This window comes from Schistocerca cancellata, chromosome 1 (genome assembly GCF_023864275.1).
Source record: "Schistocerca cancellata isolate TAMUIC-IGC-003103 chromosome 1, iqSchCanc2.1, whole genome shotgun sequence".
NCBI lineage: Eukaryota > Metazoa > Arthropoda > Insecta > Orthoptera > Acrididae > Schistocerca > Schistocerca cancellata.
In genome coordinates this window covers 272487868-272511565 of record NC_064626.1, presented here as the reverse complement: position 1 = coordinate 272511565, position 23698 = coordinate 272487868, and the positions used below count along the sequence as shown (strand labels likewise).

Sequence of the window (23698 nt, the reverse complement as noted above, 5' to 3'; positions counted from 1 at the left end):
CACTAAATATTAGTCTTTAAGCTTAGCAGTAACGAGGCTTGTTGATGTTAGCTGAATACTTGTCAGTCATTACTCTTATGGAAGTCCAAGAGTGCAGGTCAACTTTGCAGTGACTAACAGTTGCTTTGACGGGTATGTACAAAATGAAATTCTTATAACAAATTTATCAACACGATTAGAAATCCCAGTAATTTGCTTCACAGAAGTGATGTAGTACTAGCTTCAAAACGAGAAACTGCACTGACACAGGGAATTCTTGCTCAGTAATTATGGCCCTTCCATGTGGTGTGAGTATATTTATTCACATGGAAATGATTTTCACACAGGGCATATTTACCTAATTTGTAGAAATGCTTAAATACATGGGCATTGGTGGTAACTGCCAAGAATTATCTTTTGCATTACAACTAATTATTATAATAGCTGTAACATTAATTTGTAAATATAAAGCCTGAACAAATTTTGTTAACTTTTGTCTTGAGAAACTGTAACTATTAAATTTTAAAATGGGAAATAAAGATGAAAATATTGAACTGATAAAGCAATTGTATGTAGGATCAGATAACCTGTTACGCCATATAATAATTGTACTACTGCAGTTCACTCTCACAGACTACAATATTGACATATTCTCTTTACTATACAACATACTAGATTCCCATTATCAAAAGAAAGTGAAAGGTACACATAACAAAGTTTAAGCAGCCAAAAATAATTTAGAAACATACACAAGAAAATTAGAATAACCTCGAATTAAATTTGTTGACAGTCATTAATAAACAAATGAAATGGATAGATGAAAGGAGAAGTAGAGCTGTCACCTACTGTGCCCCCATCAGCACCAACACTGCCACTACTGTCTCTTCTACAAAGACCACCACCACAAATACCACTGTCTCTTTTACAAACACCAACACCATTAAATTAGTCACTCTTGTTCATATCTGGTGCTACAAGAAGAGGCAGTAGGATGTCACAGTTTCCGATAGCTTCTCATGTCCTTTTCTTCAGATGAAAACATGACATGATTGAATGATGTAGATTGCTAAAACAACATTTAAAAGGGAGAGATTTTAAACCAGGAAAGAGGAAAAACGCAGTATTTTCTTGGTGCAGAGTTGTGAGGAAGATGAAAAACATTAAGTGCAACAAACAGCAACACCCAAGAGAAGAAAAAATTCAAATCTTTGAACATTTATTTTACAACATACAATTGGACAAAAATGAAGAAATGGAGAACTCATATAAGAAGAGATTACTAAGTATTCTGGACTGAGAGGGACACATCTCCTTTCTGTCTGTCTCCTAGGGTTAATTGTAGTGTTGATGAGTTCTATTACCATAATTTCTTCCCTTCTTTCTACTGTCTCTCATTTTGTTGAATCTTCATTTTCTACTGCTTAGTGACATGATACTTCATGTACTGTTCAACCTACCTGTCTTTTCCAGCCCCACTTTCCTAATTTATTGACATTCTTCCATTTAATAATGTTTCACATACTTTTCAGGATTTTAAACCTATGCATTACTCATTTTAATTTGTGTATTTCAAGCCCTGGGATAGAAAGGGCATTTCACATCCTTTTGCTCATTTCACTTTTCCTCTCTCTCTCTCCACCTCTCTGCTGCCCCCCCCCCCCCCCCCCTCCTTTACTGATGAAGGAACTTCCTGACTTTTTTTATTCTGTTATGTGGGTGTAGGGTGACCATCTCTCTTGTATTTGCCAGGATCTTCTGTGTTATAGGAACCTTTACTTAACCCTCCCAGCTCCCTTACTGACTGGCTGTTTCTTCCATATATTTCACCAGTAATCACTGTTGTAATATTAATCCCATGAAGTACTATCCATAGTTCAATCTCCTTCAAAGATCACGAAAAGTTTTCTTTTTGTAATAGACACTATTGTCCACAGATAGTCTTTCTCTGTTTGTGCTTCTGCAGAAAGAAGATGGTTTTACACCACAAATGAGTCTTGTTACAGACTTTTGCACCCCATAAACTTCTTCGAGGTTCGTGGAGTTACTCCAAAATGTAACATAACAGAGTAAAAGTACGAAAAGTATGTCAGTTTTTTTAAATATTTATTTCTTCATTGTCATCCACTCCAATGAAATGTGACGTAGTTGTCCAGTTTAAATTTAATGTGATTAAGTCTCCCTCAAACATACATTAAAATCACAACCACATTTTGCCCATTTCCCTTGCAACCATGCCCTATGTGTGCTACGTACTCGACGCAAGCATTTTTGGAATATGTATAACTTTACCATTTCTTTCACACTGAATTTTTAAAAGGGAATTGATTGCTAAAATAATCAGAAAAATATAGAAATCCGCAATCATAATGTAAGAAATTTAAAAGAATACAATGTTACCTGAAAATGTCTGGTAAGATGAGGTAGCAGTTTATATTTTTATACTTATTAGTGGTGCTTCGTCACAGACTGATGACTTTTTGATATATCACATTATAGGAAGAAGCAATCCCCCCCCCACTTCTCTATGTGTGTAAAATCTGAAGACTGATAGAAGAGGGGAAAGGATGCGAGATAAGGAGACAGTTTCCCTTAGACATGGGAATATCTGGAAATGAGGGGATCGCAAAATCTAGTTAATAGGGTGGACACTACAAATGTACATAATTCAAATCCATCCTTGTTATACATTTGTGATCATGTAGATCGTTATTACACCAGATTTTCTCCTCTTTTGTTATCCAGGTCCCTCCTCACATTTTTCCCCATCTGTTTGATTCACAAGACTAGTGCAGTATTCTAGAATGCTACAGAAATTCTTATTACTAGTGATAGTAATAAGAATTTTTTTAGCATTCCAAAATACATTATCCAAAGACTTTCTGCTATATGAAATCAACTTTCTCTATTAATATGACATGCCACCTGCTTCCACTGTTACATTTCTAGCAGGTGTTTCAGATCTCATACACTCACAGTAACAAATCAGTGCACATACTCAGTTACATCTTTAATTAATGATTGTAAAATAAAAAATTGCACACTTTATACATATTTTCATTTGTGTTTATTAATATGTTCATTTGTATGTGATTATCTACATTGCTATTTATTTCTCAACTGTTGAAATTGAAGAAGGGGACTTCTTACGAATCTTCAACGATTACGGAAAAATTTCCAGTGGCAAAAAATCATCCAAAATAAAGAATTTTATGATGGCACAGCATTTCAGTTTAGCAAATTTAACAAAACCCACACAAGACAGTTGTTTAAAAATCCATATAAACAAAACTATTCCTCTTCTCAATTTGATATGAGTTATTGCTCACCATGCAATAAACAAAACAAAAGCCGAATTCCACTGATATCAATGCTATCTCTGTGTTCAGATCATTATATGAATGACTGATTTATTGTTTTATACATTTTATATCAGAACATTTAATACTTATCCCTGTATGACTCAATTCTTTGTTAAGTGGAAATTGTCGTGGTATATATATTTCACATCCCAATCACCCAAAAGCAATGTGAATATTCAATACTCTGCCATGTGCCATGCAAGACATGCATCTAAAACTTAAGAGTACTGTACAGCAGGTTTCATATTTAAATGTAAACATACATACAGCCCAAATATTCACATAACAAAATGTGAGTGCCTAATTGGTTACACTGGACAGAATGAATGTACATCATTTTTCAAACACAGCAATTTCTTCCTAGTAACTGAAAGAACTGTCAAACAGAATCATGCAAATAGCTGATCAGCTCAAGTCATGAAGCAGAAAATGAAAAGACTTGAGAGTGGAAACAGATGAGAAAGTAAGTAATATGGTGAAATGAATGGGTAGGTTGGAGAATGGAAACAGATAAAAAGTATATGGATTAAGAAAAATGGATAAAAGTATAAGGCATGAACCTGTAATTAAAGTAACAAGATACAGAGCAGCAGGATAGAAAAGAGAATAAGATGAAAAATTCATAAATAAATAAATAAATCTGACAGAAGAGGGAAAAAAAGTACTGTGATATTTTCATAGGAGGATAGCAAAGGATGTGAGATAGGGAGACAATGGGGTTGTGAATATCATGTGTACAGGTGATTTTTGTCTAGTAACAATTAAGGCCCAACAGTTTACAAGAACATGAAGAGAGATATAAATAAATAATAGTATTAGTGGCAGTGGCAGTAGTAGTAGTAGTAGTAGTAGTAATATAGTACAGACATTTTCATGTGGCAGTTGACTACAAGTGTAAATTTAGTAACCAGAATTGAGTGAGAGCTAAGCACACCGGCTGACAGTGTCACCAGGGAATCATCAGTACATTGCAGACACACACAACAAGGATGATTGACAACACAGACCACAAGGCAAAATACTAAAATCACAGAGAGAAACCAATTCGGATACCAAGAGAAATTATGAGTAATAATGAATAGAAATACGATCATGAGTGCTGTCGGAACACAACTATGGTCTGAGTCCCAGCACTGCTGGCTTTAAAGGATCACCATGAGTGCCAATAGGCTGGTGCAGTGAGCATCACCCGCACATAGCGCTGTGGTGGCGACAGCAGCACTTGCAGATTATTGGGGCGCTGCCTAGTGGCTGTCATCTACGTCCACGCCTGCTGGCGGACTGTCAAAATTGTCGGACGGGGACACCAGAGTAAACATAAGAGATCCTAGATTGACAAAGGGAGAGGAGAAGTGTGGGGGAACAAGGTTCATCTCACTACTGCAGGGCTGGCAGCCATCACAAGTGTTTTGTGCTTAAGTATAAACAGAACTGGGACATGCTTATAGGGATCGCCAGTTTCTTCTAATCTTGTATTTGAACTTTTTGATGTAATAGACACTTCATTAATTTCAAAATAAGAAATGAAAACAATCAATGCGCAACAAAAAGTAAAGTGGAGAGCTCAAAGCAAAGGGTAATGGCTACTACGCAACTGCTTCCTGAGGTTGGGAAGATCGTAAATGGAGTAGTTCAAGCTCAGCATCTACCAGCATCTGATGCAATCACATATCAAAACACCTTCCACCTAAAACTGCTGTACAAAAATCTATCCACAGTACAATAGTGGTGGTGGTGGTAGTAGTAGTAGTAGTAGTAGTGATAGTATGACCTGAAAAGAACTTAAAATTGCTACCATTTAACAAAGTTTAGAGATGCAACCATTTTTGTAAATGGTTGATAATCAGTTCACTGATTTGTTCTGATATACATTTCCAAGTGTATAAGTCAATCCTTGTGAGAATGTATTGTTACAATGCCTAAGTGAAAAAGATGTAGGTAGTGAGGCACATTTTTCAACTGACACTTGCTTTCACAGAATTACTTTCTTCGAATGAGTGGTGACAAGTTGTTAGACCAAGTTTGTGTGCATGAAAACTGTAGGCATATGAGACAGTCAATGTTGATAATACCAAAAATCAAGTCACTTCATTCATGCTGAGATCAAGCGCACATTTAAATATGCTTTACATGAGGCTGGTGACTGGGGAACAAGGCATGGGAGATTTCTTTCTGGACAAGGTTGGGAAGGAAATTTCAGTCTGTGAAGGCCTCCGTGAGACCCTTGACATGTTTGGAGAGAGCATCTGCTTGTTAGTACAGACATGACAGCCATGGAGGCAAAGTTTTAAGAAAGGGATGTCTTGGTGTGGATGAGTGGCAGCTGTCAAAAGGGATGCTGTGGATGCTGCTCTAACTCCTAGGATGCAGGGATTTAGTAGGTTTGATGTGGATGGAGGCACTGATGTAACCAGTCTTGAAATGGAGATCAACATCAAGGAAGGTGGCTTCTTGGGCTGAGGAGGGTCAGGTGAAGTGAATAGGGGAGAGGTTCTGGAGAAATGTGGCAGTATGTCCTCACCCTCAATTCAGATCAGAAGATGTCATGAATGAATTTGTACCACGTGAGGGGTTTGGAATTGTGGATGGTTATGAACGATTTCTTTAGATGGCAGCCTATGAATAGGTTAGCACAGGATGGTGTCATGGAGGTGCCCATTGCTGTACCATGAATTTTTTGTAGGTGATACCTTCAAAGCAGAAGTTTGATGCGGGCTCTTATAGTGGTGGTGGATAGTGGTAGTCCAAGGTGGAAGTATGAGGTGAACAGAGGAACGAGATTGTAGTCTTGGAGATAGTCAGGCACAGGGGAAGGTAGCGTTCAATACTAGCAAGACCACAGGCTTTGGGGATGTTAGTGTAGAGAGAAGTGGGATAGGCAGTAACGAAAAGAGTGCTGAGTGGTGAAAGAACAAGAACAGTCAAATGTCAGTGGAGGAAATGGGTGGTGTTTTTCTATATAGGAGAGTAGGTTACAGGAAATAAGCTGAAAGTGTTGGTCTACAAAGGCAGAGATTCTCTCTGTGGTGGCACAATAACCATCCACATCAGTTTATCCTTGGTGGTTGGGTTTATGTAATTTAGATAGCTTGCAGAAGGAAGGAGTGTGAGGGGCAGTGGAGTTGAGGAGGAAGATAGACTCAGGGGAGAGATTCTGGGATGGGCCTAAGGATCTGAGGAAGGACTGGAGAGCCTGCTGGATTTCTGGAATAGGGTCACTGTAGCATGGTTTGTAGGTGGACACATTTGTCAGCTGGCAGAGGCCTTCTGCCTCTAATGACTATGATTCATGACCACATTGATGGAGCCGTTGTTGGCAGATATGATTATAAGGTAGGGATCAGATTTTAGGTGGTGGACTGTCTTTCTGGGGATGTGAGGTTTGTTTTCATGTTGAGGTATTTGGAGAATAATGTTGAAGTAAGGTTAAAGGTTAGAAAATTTTGGAAAGTTAAAAGAGGATGATTTGTGGGCAGTGGGGATGGATCACAGTTAAATAGAGGAAGAAATTGAGTCAGGTAGGGTTTAATATTAGGTTTGACTGCGTCTGAATGGTAGGACTAGTGGCAATAAAGATTTTCCACTCTAGGGACCAGGAGATGGGGATAAGACTTTTAAGTAGTCCAACATGATTGAATTTTGCAGTGCATTAAAAGGTAAGACCTTTGACATAACTGATACTTCTATGAGACTGAGGCTTTTGAAGGAAAGGTTGATAACTGTGTTGCCTGTCTATTTATACCCTGGGTTCAGAAGGGTGGCAGAAGGGAGTCTCTGAGAGTATGGTAAATGTAATATATCTGCAAGGCAGGGTTTATTAGCTATGAGGGAATGTGTAGAAAATTTGATGCGGGCTTTTATAGTAGTGGTAGTCCAAGGTGGAAGTATGAGGTGAACAGATTGGATAGTTTTTTTGAGGTGGCATTGTGCATGCTGCTCAATTTAAGGGTTTCAGTCTGGGTTATGGGATGCAGGAATTTTGGATAGCAGAGGAGGATAATATTACAGATGGAGAGGAGGTAGTATAAAAAGGTTGGGGCCTAATGTAAATGGTTTTGCAGGACTGCATTGGTGAGAGCTATGGACTGACAGGATTTGAACAGATGGAAGTCACTGTGGAAGGAGGATCAGCTGTGAGAGATAAGTAATTTGATAACTAGGCCATTTGTGAGGGATTACATGAGTTAAGCAACATAATGGGAACAGTATGTGGGACTGGGTTCTGGCTAGGGATAGAGAAAACTTTCTGAATTGATGCAAATGGAAGGAACAAGGATTGACTGTGGCAGATAAAACAGTCTAAAAATTTATAAGAATATGTGAGAAAATCACAAAATACATGAAATGGATAAATCATTGTTGCCAAGAAGGCAATCAGGACTAGGCAACGTACCTACGCCGGGTGATCAAAAAGTCTGTATAAATTTGAAAACTTAATAAATCACGGAATAATGTAGATAGAGAGGTATAAATTGACACACATGCTTGGAATGACATAGGGTTTTATTAGGAAAAAAAAAAAGAGTTCACAAAATGTCTGACAGATGGCACTGGACAGCAAAATGTCAGTGACTGCGCATGACAATCATCTATAAAAGGAGCTGTAATTAGAGAGAGAATCAGATGTGCCAGCAGTCGCAGCATGTTGATGTTACCTGAAAAGGTGCTTATAGTGAAGCTGTATTATCAGAATGGGGAATGTGCTAATTCAGTGTTACGATCCTATCGCCACAGGAAGGGGATTTGAATGGGTAAAGGTCCGTTGACAAATGTAGCTGTGGCGAGAATGATTTTGAAGTTCGAAGCCATGGGTTGTTTCGACAATAGACCCCGTAGTGGCCAACCGAGCACAAGGCATAATGCTGCTGAGACAGTTCAGGAAGAAATGGAGACAGTAGTGGGTTTGTCTATGCACGGGGAAGTCAGTGCTCATGCAGTCGCACGGCACACAGGCATTCCATACACTACTGTTTGGTTGGCACTTAGGCGTGCCCTCCGATGCTACCCGTACAAAATACATCGGCATCATGAACTGTTACCTGGCGATTTAGTGAAGTGGAGGGCATTTGCGGTGTGAGCGTTTCAAAAGATGACGGAAGATGGCGATTGGTTGAGTAATGTGTTGTAGACTGACGAAGCTCATTTCACGCTCCGAGGGTCTGTCAACGCCCACAACTGCAGAATTTGGGCTACCAGAAATCCTAGAACTGTCGTGGAAACTCCATTGCACGGCGAGAAAGTCATGGTATGGGTTGGATTTACCACATCTACTGTTATTGGGCCTTTTTTCTTTGAGGAAATGCTTGATTCTGGTTTTGGAACTGCTACCGTGACGGGCAAGAGGTACGCTGATATGTTACAGAATCACATCATCCCCAGCCTGGCTGATAAACACCTGCTGGAACGTACGATGTTTATGCAGGATGGCGCTCCACCCCATATTGCTAGATGTGTGAAAGATCTCTTGTGAGTGTCGTTTGGTGATGATCATGTGCTCAGCCACCACTTTCGTCATGCTTGGCCTCCCAGGTACCCAGATCTCAGTCCGTGCGATTATTGGCTTTGGGGTTACCTGAAGTCGCAAGTGTATCATGATCGACCGACATCTCTAGGGATGCTGAAAGACAACATCCGACGTCAATGCCTCACCATAACTCCGGACATGCTTTACAGTGCTGTTCACAACATTATTCCTCGACTACAGCTATTGTTGAGGAATGATGGTGGACATATTGAGCATTTCCTGTAAAGAACATCCCCTTTCCTTTGTCTTACTTTGTTATGCTAATTATTGCTATTCTGATCAGATGTCGGAAATTTTTTGAACTTTTGTAATTTTTTGGTTCTAATAAAACCCCATGTCATTCCAAGCATGTATGTCAATTAGTACCTCTCTATATACATTATTCCGTGATTTATTCAGTTTTAAAATTTATACTGAGTTTTTGATCACCCGGTATATATACTCTCTCTCTCTCTCTCTCTCTCTCTCTCTCTCTCTCTCTCTCTCTCACACACACACACACACGCACACACACACACACACGCAATCACAACCCATACATTCATGAGCCTGGTGTTTGGGTGTGCGGAGACCATTCCAATGAAGGTCTTTTTGGCCAAAAGCTTACTTGTTCGACAGGCTTTTTGTTGTGCATATCTGCAACTCAGCATCTCCGCTATATCGTGAGTAGCTGCTATCCTTTCCATAATATTGTCAAACTGCTTGTAAGGGTGAACATGGTTCCCAAGGATAGATGAATTATTGTGTTGACCCACTGTGCCTTGCTGAATGATCAGATCACCCAGGGAACACCACAATACTCCCTCCTTTGGCCTGGACTCTTTCAATGTTTGTTGCAAGATGTTTGCCTTCTGTATGATCGAGTATAAGACATGACTTAACTGAAAAGACCATGAACAAGATGTTTGTTGTCAAGGCCCATACACTGCAACGTCCACTGAACAGTCATTGAGGAGACACTGCTGGTAGCCCCTTGGTTCATCTAGGCAGTCAGCTGCTCAACAGTTGCATGTCTATTTGTCTGTACACATCTCTGCTCCCATTGTTCACCCGTCATCTATGGTCTGCGTTGCACCTTAATTGCCTCTGCACTATTTCTGGACAGTGTCATTTTGCCATGCATGGTATGTTTTCGCCATGGCAACATGTGAGAAATTTAAATTTAGTCATGCACTGTATATTATAACCATGGCAACATGTGAACAATTTACAATTTGAGCCATTTCGAAAATGCTTGCACCCTTGCCCTGAAACCCAATAATCCTGCACTTTTGGATGTCAGATAAATCTCTCAGTTTCCACATTATAACAATGACTGCACTGTTCCCGACATCCACTTGACACTCTTTATACACCCTTAAAAAACTGCTAGTGATGCCACCTGCCATTTGTGAGTCGTTATTGCACATTGACATCACAGGTTATGAACTGTGTAAGAGACTGAATAGTACAATTCTATCAACCACTGTAAGTGTGTACATTATTGAGTCTATACATACTGTGTGATGCAACTGAAAGAGTTAGCTTGCATTTATTGTAAATTTCTCATCCAGTGCAAAGTCCTTGGGACTGAAAAACTGCATGTGAATCCTAAAAATAAAAAGGGTAAAAGGCAGATCTGCAAAATTACATGTCAATACCCTGAATGTCAATTTTCTGCAAAAATCTTAACCATTTTAAATGTGAATATAATTAACTTCCTTGAGATAGAAAAGCTTTTGTCCAGAAATCAACACAGAATTAGAAAGCATCACTCATGCAACACTCAGTTTGCCCTTTTCTTGCACAATATCTTACAAAGCAAGGATGGAGGGCAACAGGCAGATTCCATATTCCTAGATTTCAGGAAAGTGTTTCATACTGTGCCCCAAAGAAGACTATTAAGTAAGCTTCGAGCATACAGAATACATCCTCAGATGCAAGTGGCTCAAAGACTTCTTAAGTAATAGAAACTAACATGCTGTCCTGGATGGTAAGTGTTCATAAGAAACAAGGGTGTCTTCAGGTTCAGGAGTACCCCAGGGAGGTGTAATACAACCACTCTTGTTTTCTCTATATTTAAATGATATGAATGATAGGGTGAGAAGCAATCTGTGACTCTTTGCTGATGACACTGCAGTTTATGGAAATGTGTCTCCACTGAGTGACTCTACATGGAAGCAGAATCACTTGGACAGAATTTCTATTTCATGTGATGAATGGCAACTTGCTCTAAATGTAGAAAAAGATAAGTTATGCAGATGAGTATGAAAAACAATACTGTAATGTTCAAATACTGTAGTGATAGTGTCCTGTTTGACACAGTCATGTATATCTAGGCCAAACACTGCAGAGCGATATCAAACAGAATGAGCATGTAACTTTGGTAGTAGAGAAGGTGAATAGTTACCTTCAGTTTGCTGGGAGAAATCTCGTGAAGTGTGGCTCATCTACAAAGGAGATTAGTGCGCCCCATTCTTGGGTATTGCTCAAGTATTTGTATTTCCCATCATATTAGATTAAAGGAAGACAATGAAGCAATTTAGAAGTGAGCTGCTAGATTCGTTACTGGTAGATTTGATCAACATGTGAAGATTATGGAAATGCTTTATGAACTCAAATGAGAATCCCTGAAGGGAAGACAATATTTTTTATTAAACACTACTGAGAAAATTTAGAGAATTGGCATCTGCTGCTAACTGCAGAACAATTCTATGGCCGCCAACACACATTTTGCTTAAGGTAGTTTTTCCCTCACTCTATTTGTGAATGGAACACAAAAGGGAATAACTCGTAGTGGTACAGTGCCCCCTCTGCCATGCACCATATAATGGCTCACAGGGTATGTCTGTCGACGTAGATTGTGCAATGATGTCATGTAGTGAGCAGCAGTAATAATTATAATAATAATAATAACACTTTATTCAACATCAAATGATTCATTGGATATGTATAAAAACAGGTTACAATTCTTGATACAGAGCACAATAATACATTCTTCTGAATACGGCATTGATAAACAAAATGATTAAATTACAAATATAAATGACTTTTTTTTAAGCACTTCTTATTCTGCACGTAAGTATGGTATTCTTCTAATGTGTAAAATCAATTTTGTAATAAGAATTTCTTTAACTGAAATTTAAAGTTCATTGTGGGTAGGATGATAACTTTACTGGGCATTGCATTGGATAACTTTAAACCTGCATACTGTGGTCCCTTTTCATAAGTGCTGTTCTGTGGCTGCTGAGGTAAAATATTTCTTTATTTCTGGTATAGTACTGATACAAATCGGAACAAATGTTGAGCTGCAGTCTTTTAAAAAGTAACATGGCTTTTAGAATGTACATGTATACTACAGTTAGTACACCAGTTCTTGGAAAGAAACCACAGCATGAGTCCTTATATTTTGCTCCACAGATGATTCTTACATCCCTTTTTTTTTAAGTAGCAATAGCTTATTTAGACTTGCTTTGGTTGTTGCTCCCCAAATTGAGGGAGGAGGTGAGAGGAGAATAGAGAATGGTATGCAGTTTTTAGAATAACAGTGTCTTTGCAGAACTTGCTAATCATATTAATTGCAAATATATTCTTAGATAATTTACATGCTAGAGTGTCAACATGTATGCCACATTTTAGATTGCTTTGAACAGTTAAACCAAGGAATTTTACAATAAACTCTGTTTATATTGATTTATTGTCTATATATAGTTTAATTTCATCATTAAAACTACTGTCGTTACACTCCATGAGGCATGTTTTACTACTGCTTATATTTAAGTGACTTTCATTGAAGTACTGAACAATTTCATTTGTTACGTTATTACAGTGGTTCTCTAGTTGTTAAATGATTCCTTTTTACACACAATGGATGTATAATCGAAATACAGAACTATTTTGGAACTCTGAATGCAATATCTTATGTCACATACATAAATCAAAAACTGAAGAGGATCCAGTGCTGAACTCTGCGGTGCTCCATGTTTTATACTAGTGATTTTGCATTTGTGAACACCACTTTCAGTTTTAAGCAGTACAAACTGTTTTTGGCTACTCATATAAGATTTTATTAGGTCGTGAACAGTTCCTTTGATGCCAATGTTTCATACCTTTTCTAATAGGATTATGGCATTCACACAGTCAAAAGCTTTCTCAAGGTCGAGGTATATACCTGCAACATGTTGCTTGTTCTTGATGCTGCTTATTATCTCTTCAATTAACTGAGCAGCTGCTGTGCTAGTTTATTTACATTTTAATTTTGATTTTCAAACATTAGGTTGCGCATCTGGAGAAAGTTAATAATTCCATATGACTTTTTCAACTATTTTGGAAAAGACAGGAGGTAGTGATGGATCTGTAGTTTTTAATTTTGAGTTGTCTCCTTTTTTAAAGATTGGTGTTACCTGAGCTATTTTTAGTCTATCTGGGAAGGTGCCTGATTCTATTACATTATTTTATGCTGCAGACAGAGGTACACTTTTAATATTTAATACTGAGGCCATCATGCTCTGCAGAACTGGAAGGTTTTAGAGAGCTAATGATGTTCATTATTGCTTTGCAACTTGTGGGGGCTAGATATATGCTATGCTTTGATGGATTGCCTTTAAAATTATGCTGCTGATTATTATGTTTGTCACTGATAGCTTCCCCTACTGAAGAAAAATATTCGTTGAATATATTAGCAATTTCAAGTTGATCTTTTACTACCATCTCATTGTGGCCAACATTAAAGTATATATAGGATTTGTCTCTACATATTCTAAAACTGTTAATTGCTACCTAAACACCAGTAGTAACACTCTGTGAAGCCTGAATCTTGTTTTCAACATGGTTGCTCCTGGTCTGTGTTAATATATCTTTATAGTATTCTTGATCAGTTTTGAAGGCCTCCTTTAGCTTGAGATTTTGTCTATTACTAAACAATGCACTATGGAATAATTTTAATTTTTCCCTTGCTTCATTGACATCATTATCTATCCAGATAATTTTGTTTGAATTTTTGTTTGTTTAACTTTTGTGGCTACAAGTGGGCATGTGGCATCAAAACAGTAGTAGAAGTCAGCAGCAAAGCTATCACAGGAAAAGCTATCATTCTCAAACTATGGTGTGTGTGTGTGCTCACATGTAGTTCAGTCTATTGATGTTATCATTATACATAGTTCTTTTGCTTACATATAATTCCTCTTCAGTGACCAAAGGCGTCTCATTTGCCTCCAATTGAAGGTGTACTGCATGGTGATAAGAGGTGAATAGTTTTAGGACAGATGTACTGTACGAAAGATGGGTCATGTTTGTTATTACATTATCCAGAATGTTTTGCTGTTGCCAGTCTTTCTAATTGGCTCATGGATAAGTGGGTCAGACTGAATTCATCAAGTAGGAGGTGTAGCTTTTTGGTGTTGACATCACTGGTTAATGAGTGTACATTTATATGTCCTGCTGTTATAGTATTTAAATGACCATTTAATCCAGAAAATGTACTATCTATATATACATATCAGCAAGCCAGATAGATGTTTGAAAAATGTCTCCACACATGCCCCAGGCATCCTATAGACACTGATATTTCATACATATCCTCTACCCCATTTTAGATTCATTGCAGCAAATTCTGAGATTATTTCTGTACAGAATGCACTTACATCAATAACACTCAAATTAATTGCTTTAACGGTGAAGATTGCTACGTCATTCCCAAAATTATCTTTCTTACTAAAGGCAGAATTTCATGGAGAGTGGTCGACTAATGCTAATTACAGGGTGTCAAAATAAACACCTTTCAGCCGTCAAATTTCCAACCTTATTTTATTTGGCAACCAGTTTCAGCATTTTACTACACCATCTTCTGGCCCCTGACTGACGGGTAGGAAGATTCAACCTCGGTTGTGATCAAAACAGGGGCCAGCAATACTGGTATTTGAAGATATTTACTTGCTACAGTGATCACTGTAGCAAGTAGATATCTAGTTCATCTTGAGCATATTCTGTGATGCCAATTCTGACAAGTATCCTACACTTGTTGTTGTGGTCTTCAGTCTACAGACTGGTTTGATGCAGCTCTCCATGCTACTCTATCCTGTGCAAGCTTCTTCATCTCCCAGTACCTACTGCAACCTACATCCTTCTGAATCTGCTCAGTGTATTCATCTCTAGGTCTCCCTCTATGATTTTTACCCTCCATGCTGCCCTCCAGCACTAAACTGGTGATCCCTTGATGCCTCAGAACGTGTCCTACCAACCGATCCCCTCTTATAGTCAAGTTGTGCCACAAATTTCTCTTCTCCCCAATTCTATTCAATACCTACTCATTAGTTATGTGATCTAGCCATCAAATCTTCAGTATTCTTCTGCAGCACCACATTTCGAAAGCTCCTATTCTCTTCTTGTCTGAACTATTTATCGTCCACATTTCCCTTCCATACATGGCTACACTCCATATAAATACTTTCAGAAGTGACTTCCTGACACTTAAATCTATACTTGATGGTAACAAATTTCTCTTCTTCAGAAACGCTTTCCTTGCCAATGCCAGTCTACATTTTATATCCTCTCTACTTCAACCATCATCAGTTATTTTGCTCCCCAAATAGCAAAACTCATTTACTACTTTAAGTATCTCATTTCCTAATGTAATTCCCTCAGCATCACCCGATTTAATTCGACTACATTTCATTATTCTCATTTTGCTTTTGTTGATGTTCATCTTATATCCTCCTTTCAAGACACTGTCCATTCCATTCAACTGCTCTTCCAGGTCCTTTGCCATCTCTGACAGAATTACAATGTCATCAGCAAACCTCAAAGTTTTTATTTTTTCTCCATGGATTATAATTACTACTCCTAATTTTTCTTTTGTTTCCTTCACTGCTTGCTCAATATACAGATTGAATAACATCGGGGATAGGCTACAACCCTGTCTCACTCCCTTCCCAACCACTGCTTCCCTTTCATGCCCCTCGACTCTTACAACTGCCATCTGGTTTCTGTACAAACTGTAAATAGCCTTTCGCTCGCTGTATTTTATGTCTGACACCTCCAGAATTTCAAAGAGAGTATTCCAGTTAACATTGTCAAAAGCTTTCTCTAAGCCTACAAATGTTATAAATGTAGGTTTCCCTTTCCTTAAACTGTCTTCTAAGATAAGTCATAGGGTCAGTATTGCCTCACGTGTTCCAAATATGGAATCCAAACTGAACTTCCCCGAGGTCGGCTTCTACCAGTTTTTCCATTTGTCTGTAAAGAATTTATGTTAGTATTTTGCAGCTGCGACTTATTAAACTGATAGTTTGGTAATTTTCACATCTGTCAACACCTGCTTTCTTTGGGATTGGAATTATTATATTGTTCTTGAAGTCTGAGGGTATTTCACCTGTGTCATCCATCTTGCTCACCAGATGTTAGAGTTTTGTCACGGCTGGCTCTCCCAAGGCTGGAATGTTGTCTACTCCTGGGGCCTTGTTTCGACTCAGGTCTTTCAGTGCTCTGTCATACTCTTCACACAGTATCATATCTATCATTTCATCTTCATCTACATCCTCTTCCATTTCCAAAATATTGTCCTCAAGTACATTGCCCTTTTACAGACCCTTTATATACTCCTTCCACCTTTCTCCTTTCCCTTCTTTGCTTAGAACTGGGTTTCCACCTGAGCTCTTGATATTCATAGTGGTTCTCTTTTCTGCAAAGGTCTCTTTAATTTTCCTTTAGGCAGTATCTATCTTACCCCTAGTGATATATGCCTCTACATCCTTACATTTGTCCTGTAGACATCATTGCTTAGCCATTTTGCTCTTCCTGTCGATCTCATTTTTGAGATGTTTGTATTCCTTTTTGCCTGCTTCATTTACTGCATTTTTATATGTTCTCCTTTGAGAAATTAAATTCAATATATCTTCTGTTATCCAAGAATTTCTACTAACCCTCGTCTTTTTACCTACTTGCCTTCACTTTTTCATCTCTCAAAGCCATCTACTCTTCTTCTACTGTATTTCTTTCTCCCATTCCTGTCAATTGTTCCCTTATGCTCTCCCTGAAATTCTGTACAACCTCTGGTTCTGTCAGTTTATCCAGGTCCCATCTCCTTAAATTCTCACATTTTTGCAGTTTCTTCAGTTTTAATTCATAGTTCATAACCAACAGATTGCGGTCAGAGTCCACATCTTCCCCTGGAAATGTCTTACAACTTAAAACTTGGTTCCTAAATCTCTGTCTCACCATTATATAATCTATCTGAAACCTTCCAGTATCTCCAGACCTCTTCCATGAACACAACCTTCTTTCATGATTCTTGAACCAAGTGTTAGTTATGATCAAGTTATGCTCTGAGTAAAACTCTACTGGGCAGCTTCTTCTTTCATTCCTTACCCCCATTCCATATTCACCTACTACATTACCTTCTCTTCTTTTTCCTACTACCGAATTCCAGTCACCCATGACTATTAAATTTTCACCCCCCTTCACTATATGAATAATTTCTTTCATCTCATCATACTGTTTAATAGGTCCAACACTTTAATAGGTCATAATTAATACACAAATAAAGATACCTTAAAACAAATTTAACATGTGTGTTCCTGAGAAACTAGCAGTCCAAAATTATCTGCCACATCATCCCCTTTCCATTTGAAACATGTAGCCCAAAACTAAAATGGCGGATTTCGAGATGGCTACCACTGTTGCCATAGCTCCCATAATTTGTGCCCCCACCTACAGACAACCCACACCACACGTCATTATGATTCCTCACACCATTCAACTTTTACAGGGTATAACCAGATTTTTACCTTATCTTGTATTTAATGGAATGCATTCTCACAACCCTCAAAAGTTATTTCTAAATTTCTATTTCTATTCTGATATCATAGATCACACAAAACTATTGCCTTTCACAACACGGGGATTAGAGGAACAGCTAACAACTGGATAAAGTCATACCTAAGCGATTGAAAACAAGTGATTGAAGTGCAACATCAAAATTTCATCTAACTCACTCAACACTATTCAAACTATGAAACATGGAGTGCCACAAGGTTCAGTTCTGGGACCTCTTCTATTTCTGTTATATGCGAATGACCTACACAAATTCTGCGAGGACATCATCCAGTTTTTTCTGATGGTACAAGTGTGCTAGTAAGTGGGAAAGAAATGGAAATGCTTGAGAAGTCTACAACAGGGACGCTGAACAATATTGAAAACCAGTTTAGTCACAACAAATTGGTATAAATGCATATAAGACAGTGGCACTAAATTTCTATAATGTGAAAAAAAGGTGAGCAAACTGTTCAGACTCAGATTTTGACAAAGACCTTCAGAATGTAGACAACACTGAGTTCTTGGGAGTATGGCTCCAAGACAATCTTAAATGGGGGATGGATATTGAACAAGCCTATAAGAAATTAAGCACTACATGCTACTTAATGAGAATATTAGGGGGAGGCTGCAACAAAGATTCTCTGAAAACTGTGTGTTATGTCTATATATACTAACAACTGAAATATGGAATTATTTTCTGGGGTAACTCTTCTCTTAGCCAAAAGCTCTTTTGGCTACAAAAAAGAATTATAAGAATAATGAAAGGTGTAAAATGGAAACAAAACCTATAGACCACTCTTTATAAAGCTATAAATCCTCCCACTTCCATGTATATATGTGAATGAGATAACCTTGTTTATGAAAAAATACTCAATGGAAAATCCCACTCTCTTCCAGAAAAATCTAAATATCCACTCCTATAACACCAGGCAAAAAGGAAACTTTCATTTAGACCCACCCACACCACCCTGAATAAAAAAGGAACCCTGTATTATGGGAAAGTTATTTATAATAAACTCCCCCCACAAATTAAATCAATAAATGACCTGGATAATTTCAAGTCAACTGCTATGGCATATTTGACTCATCACTGCTTCAATAGCCTCCACGTGTTCCTTCAGGATGTTCACTAACGATCTGTGTCTTTGCCTTAGTGATGTATCATATAAATGTTACTAGAACTTTAATGATCTACCATGTAAATGTTGCTGTAATACGAATATTAATCTGCCAGTACAGAACATGCTCTTTCTGGAATGAGATTTTCGCTCTGCAGCGGAGTGTGCACTGATATGAAACTTCCTGGCAGATTAAAACTGTGTGCCGGACCGAGACTCGAACTCGGTACCTTTGCCTTTCGCGGGCAAGTGCTCTACCAACTGATCTACCCAAGCACGACTCATTCCCCATCCTCACAGATTTACTTCTGCCAGTACCTCGCCTCCTACTTTCCAAACTTTATAGAAGCTCTCCTGCGAACCTTGCAGAACTAGCACTCCTGAAAGAAAGGATATTGTGGAGACATGGCTTAGCCACAGCCTAGGGGATGTTTCCAGAATGAGATTTTCACTCTTCCTCTCTACTTTGTCAATCATTATTTATTTTGCTGCCAAAATACAAAAAGTCTTCGACTACTTTGAGTGTCTCATTTAGTAACCTAATTCCCACAGTACTTCCTGATTTAATTAGACTACATTTCATTACTCTTGTTTTACTTCTTTTGATGTTAGTCTTATAACCTCTTTTGAAGATACTATACATTCTATTCAACTGCTGTTCCAGGTCCTTTGCTGCCTCTGACGGAATTATGTCATCAGCAAACATCAACATTTTTGTTTATTCTCCCTGAACTTTAATTTCCTTTCCACATTTCTCCTTTCAGATCCTATACTGTCCGCTCAACATAAACACTGAATAACATAGGAAATTGTGTACAGCTTTGTCTCACTCCTTTCTCAACTGCTGCTTCTCTTTCATGTCTTTTGGTTCTAACAACTGCAGTCTGGTTTCTGTACTATTTGTAAATAATTTTTCGCTCCATGTATCTTATACCAATTACCTTCAGAATTTCAAAGAGTGTATTCCAGTCAGCACTGTCAAATGCTTTATTTAAATATACAAATGCTACAAGCTTAGTTTGCCTTTCTTTATCCTGCCTTCTAAAATAAATCAAAGGGTCATTATGGCCTCACATGTTAGTACAGTTCTGGAGAGAACCCTAACTGATCTTCCCTGAAACCAGTTTCTATCAGCTTTTGCATTCTTCTGTAAATAATTCATCTTTGTATTTTCCACAAGTATGACTCATTAAGCTGACAGATCATTAAGTCACATCTGTCAGGTACTAAGTCCTTAGCACCTAACTTCTTACAAAATGGAATTAAGACATTCTTTTCGAAGTTGCTAGGCATTTCAGCTGTCTAAATATACTGCATAGGTGAAAGAGTTACATCATGGCTGGCTCTCTCAAGAATCTATAGCTGGCTCTCTCAAGAATCTCAATAATTCTGAGGGAATGTTGTCTACTCTAGGAGCCTTGTTTCAATTTAAGTGTTTTAGTGCTCTGTCAAATTCTTTTTGCAATCTCCTATCTCATCTTCACTTACTTCGTCTTCTTACTCTATAATATTGTCCTCAAGATAGTTTGCCCAATATAAACCCTCTACATCCCTTCCACCTTTCTGCTTTCCATTCTTTGATTAGTACTGGCTTGCCATATAAGCTCTTGCTAACCAGTTTTTCTCATCTCCAATGGCCTCTTTCATTTTCCTATAGGTGGTCTCTATCTTTCCACTAGTCACGCATGTTTCTACAGCCTTACAGTTATAATCTAGTCATTCTTGGTTAGTTACTTTGCATTTCCTGACAATCTCACTTTTCAGATGAGTCAAATTCAGTATCTCCAGTGCTATCCATGAATTTCTACTAGGGATTGTCTTTATACCTAAGTGATCCTCTGCTGCCTTCACTATTACATCTTCTAGAGATACTGATTCATTTCCTATTGTATTCCTTTCTCTGTTTCAGTCAAGTATTGTCTAATGTTCCTTTGGAAATTCTCAATAACTTTTAGTTCTTTCAATTTATTTATGCCTCATCTCCTTATATTCCTATCTTTTTGTAATTCCTTTAGTTTTAATTTACAGTTGAAAACCATTTGATCCGTATCTCCCCCTGGAATCATTTTACTGTTTAATATCTGGTCTTACCATTATAGAACCATATCTAGTTTCAAAATCTCTGTCTTATCATTATATAACCAATGTGAAACCTTCCAGTGTCCCCAAGTCTCTTCTCTTTCACATACACAAGCTTCTTTCAAAATTCTTTAACTGTGTTGGCAATATTTAAATTATGCTGTGTGAAAAGCTCCCTCTTTCATTCCTTTCTACCAGTCCATGTTCTCCTACTATTTCTCCAACTCTTCCTTTCTCTATCATTAAATTTCAGTCACTGATCCCACTTAAATTTTCATCTTCCTCTCTTATATGAATAATTTCCTCTAACTCGTCATACATTCTTTCATTCTCTTCATCTCCTGCAGAGCTAGTTTGCACATAAACTTGTACTGACATGGTGAATTTTGGCTCCATGTCTATCATGGCAGCAATACTGGATTTGCTATGCTGTTCATAATAGCTTGCCTGTATTCCTATAATGTTATTCATTGTTAGGCCAACTATTCCATCACTCTTATATGCTTTTCTGTTGATAACACTGTATTGAGCTAACAAGAACTACTGTTCTTCCTGCCACTGCAGTTTACTAATTCCCACTATATCTAACTTCAACCTGTCCATATCCCATTTTAAATTCTCTTACCCACCCATCTGATTAAGGGATCTAAAGGTCTATGTTTCGAGTCATAGAAAGCCAGTTTTGTTTTTCCTTGTGACCACATCTTCCTGGATTTTACCTCCAGCATATTATACCCAAGAGGATGCATCATTACAAAGCCTTACAGTAGGGCTGCATCCCCCCAGGAATAATAATGGCTTTAGTTTCCTCCTTGCTTTCAGCCATTTGAATTATCAGCACAGCAAGGTCACGTTGCCTAATGTTACAAGGTAAGATCTGTCAATCATCCAGAATACCGCACTGCATTCATGTGGCAAAACTGCACAAGTAGCGCTCACTGTCTGTTACTCACTTCACCTATGTTGCAGAAGCATGTGCCTGGCACTTCCCTCACTTGCTATCACATGGTTTCTCTTGGTATGACATGGCGCTCACTACCGAGTGTGGAGTAACAGATGGCTGGCCCTGTCAAACAGCTAAGGAAACATCGAATCTATACAGCTTCATCTCAACATAGTGGCAGTAATCGACCCTGCAAGTGTTGGAAAGCGTTTAGAAGTAGGAGTTCTTTTTAGCTGTTTTACTTGTTTTCTATGGAGAAGGTGAGTGCTGTGTACCCAAGATTCATCAAGTAGCACCACAGTGACTGAAAATGATTATGTACAATTGAAGTGATGATCAAATATTGAATGTTGATGAAAATCACTGATTTAACTGTGGAACTATAAATTTGCATTAATGAAAGATGATGAAATAATACTTGCATTCAGTCTGCAGCTAAAATCACAGACACTGAGACGTATTTTGGACAGAACAAATAAAAAAATTATGTTAATGAACATGACAACTGATTATAATTATCTACATTGTTTGTAATTAACAAAAGAAAAAAAAGACTTCAATCCAGGTACACTGTAGGTTCTCATGAGTAAATTGAACACATTGATAATATCAACTGCAATGACAGCAAAGAGGAATGAAGTGCATGGTGTAGTGGTAAGCAGAGATGGGCTTTATTTGAATAAATTGCTATCTGCATAATCATTTGAATATATACATCATTCAAACAAATTTATTTGTGAATAAATTATTTGTAGCTTAAATAATGAATAATGTAGAATGCCTCTATATTTTCTTCATTACTAATTTATTAACAACTTGCACAGGAATATTCCTTGGTGGCCAGATGGGTTAAATTCTAGAACACAAAACTGAAGGTTTAGGATTAGATCTCTGACTGGTCCTATGACCTTCTCTGTCATTATCACTTCTTTCACCTTTAATTATGACAAAAATGTCAAGTCAAGTTGCCCCATGTTTCAGAGTACACATTGAAATGTAGGTCCCTCTCTAACTAACTCTGTAAGTCAGTTCAGAGGTGGAAGAAAGTAAAGTAAACGAGAGAACAAATCAAGAACTCAGTGGTTGCTAATGACTGAAGATAAGATTAGATTAGATTTCCTCCATAGTGAGGAGGTCCTCCAGGATGTAGAACATGTCAGAAAAACAATAATACATGACAAATATTTATAACTCAAACAAATAAGCTAATGTACCATTCCACAGGTCCCAAGTGGAATGATCGTAATTCTTTTAGTAAACACTATGTGAAAGAATCATTTTACAAACACTAATGCACTGAATTTAAAGTAGACTTTAGATTAAAAGTCTCCTAAAATGACTGTGGAATGCTGCTGAACATCCAAAGCCATTAAAAAATGTTTTAGAATTAACTCTGAGCAAGCATCCCGATACAACATATAATAGTTTTTCACTGTAACAAGTGTCTATGCAGTTACACAAAGCTTTGAGATTGAAAAGTTCCATAAGAGACAAAGGGTTTCGGTAGGTAAAGGAGTTCACAGTACTGCAGCCCAGAGCCAACATTTTTTTATTGAGAATAGGTCAGGATGACTAGAAGACTTTTTTTTGGCCTCTCTACACCAACTGCAATCATTGCAGCACTGTCTTAAGCACAGTTTAAAACTAAATAGTTCACACGCATTGCTGTCCATGAGCTAGGGAGGCTTACGACAAACTACTGGCAAATATTAGCCACAGACATGTTGAAGAAATTAGGTCACAACGATGTTATGCCATAAAAAGAAAATTTTATTTGGAACATTTCCTGGTAGGCGAACCTAACGTAGAATCACTACGAATTATTTGCAAAAATTAATGATTTCTAAATTTTTGCTGAAGATGATTATGTTCTGAAACCTTTGTATTGTTATACTGAAATAAAGGT

General features: G+C 37.8%; 1 protein-coding gene across 1 annotated transcript in view; it reads right to left on the bottom strand.

The window, feature by feature from the left end:
• LOC126169379 (potassium channel subfamily T member 2) overlaps positions 1–23698 on the bottom strand; it is a 1084296-nt gene that overhangs the window by 21488 nt on the left and 1039110 nt on the right. The window lies entirely within an intron of this gene.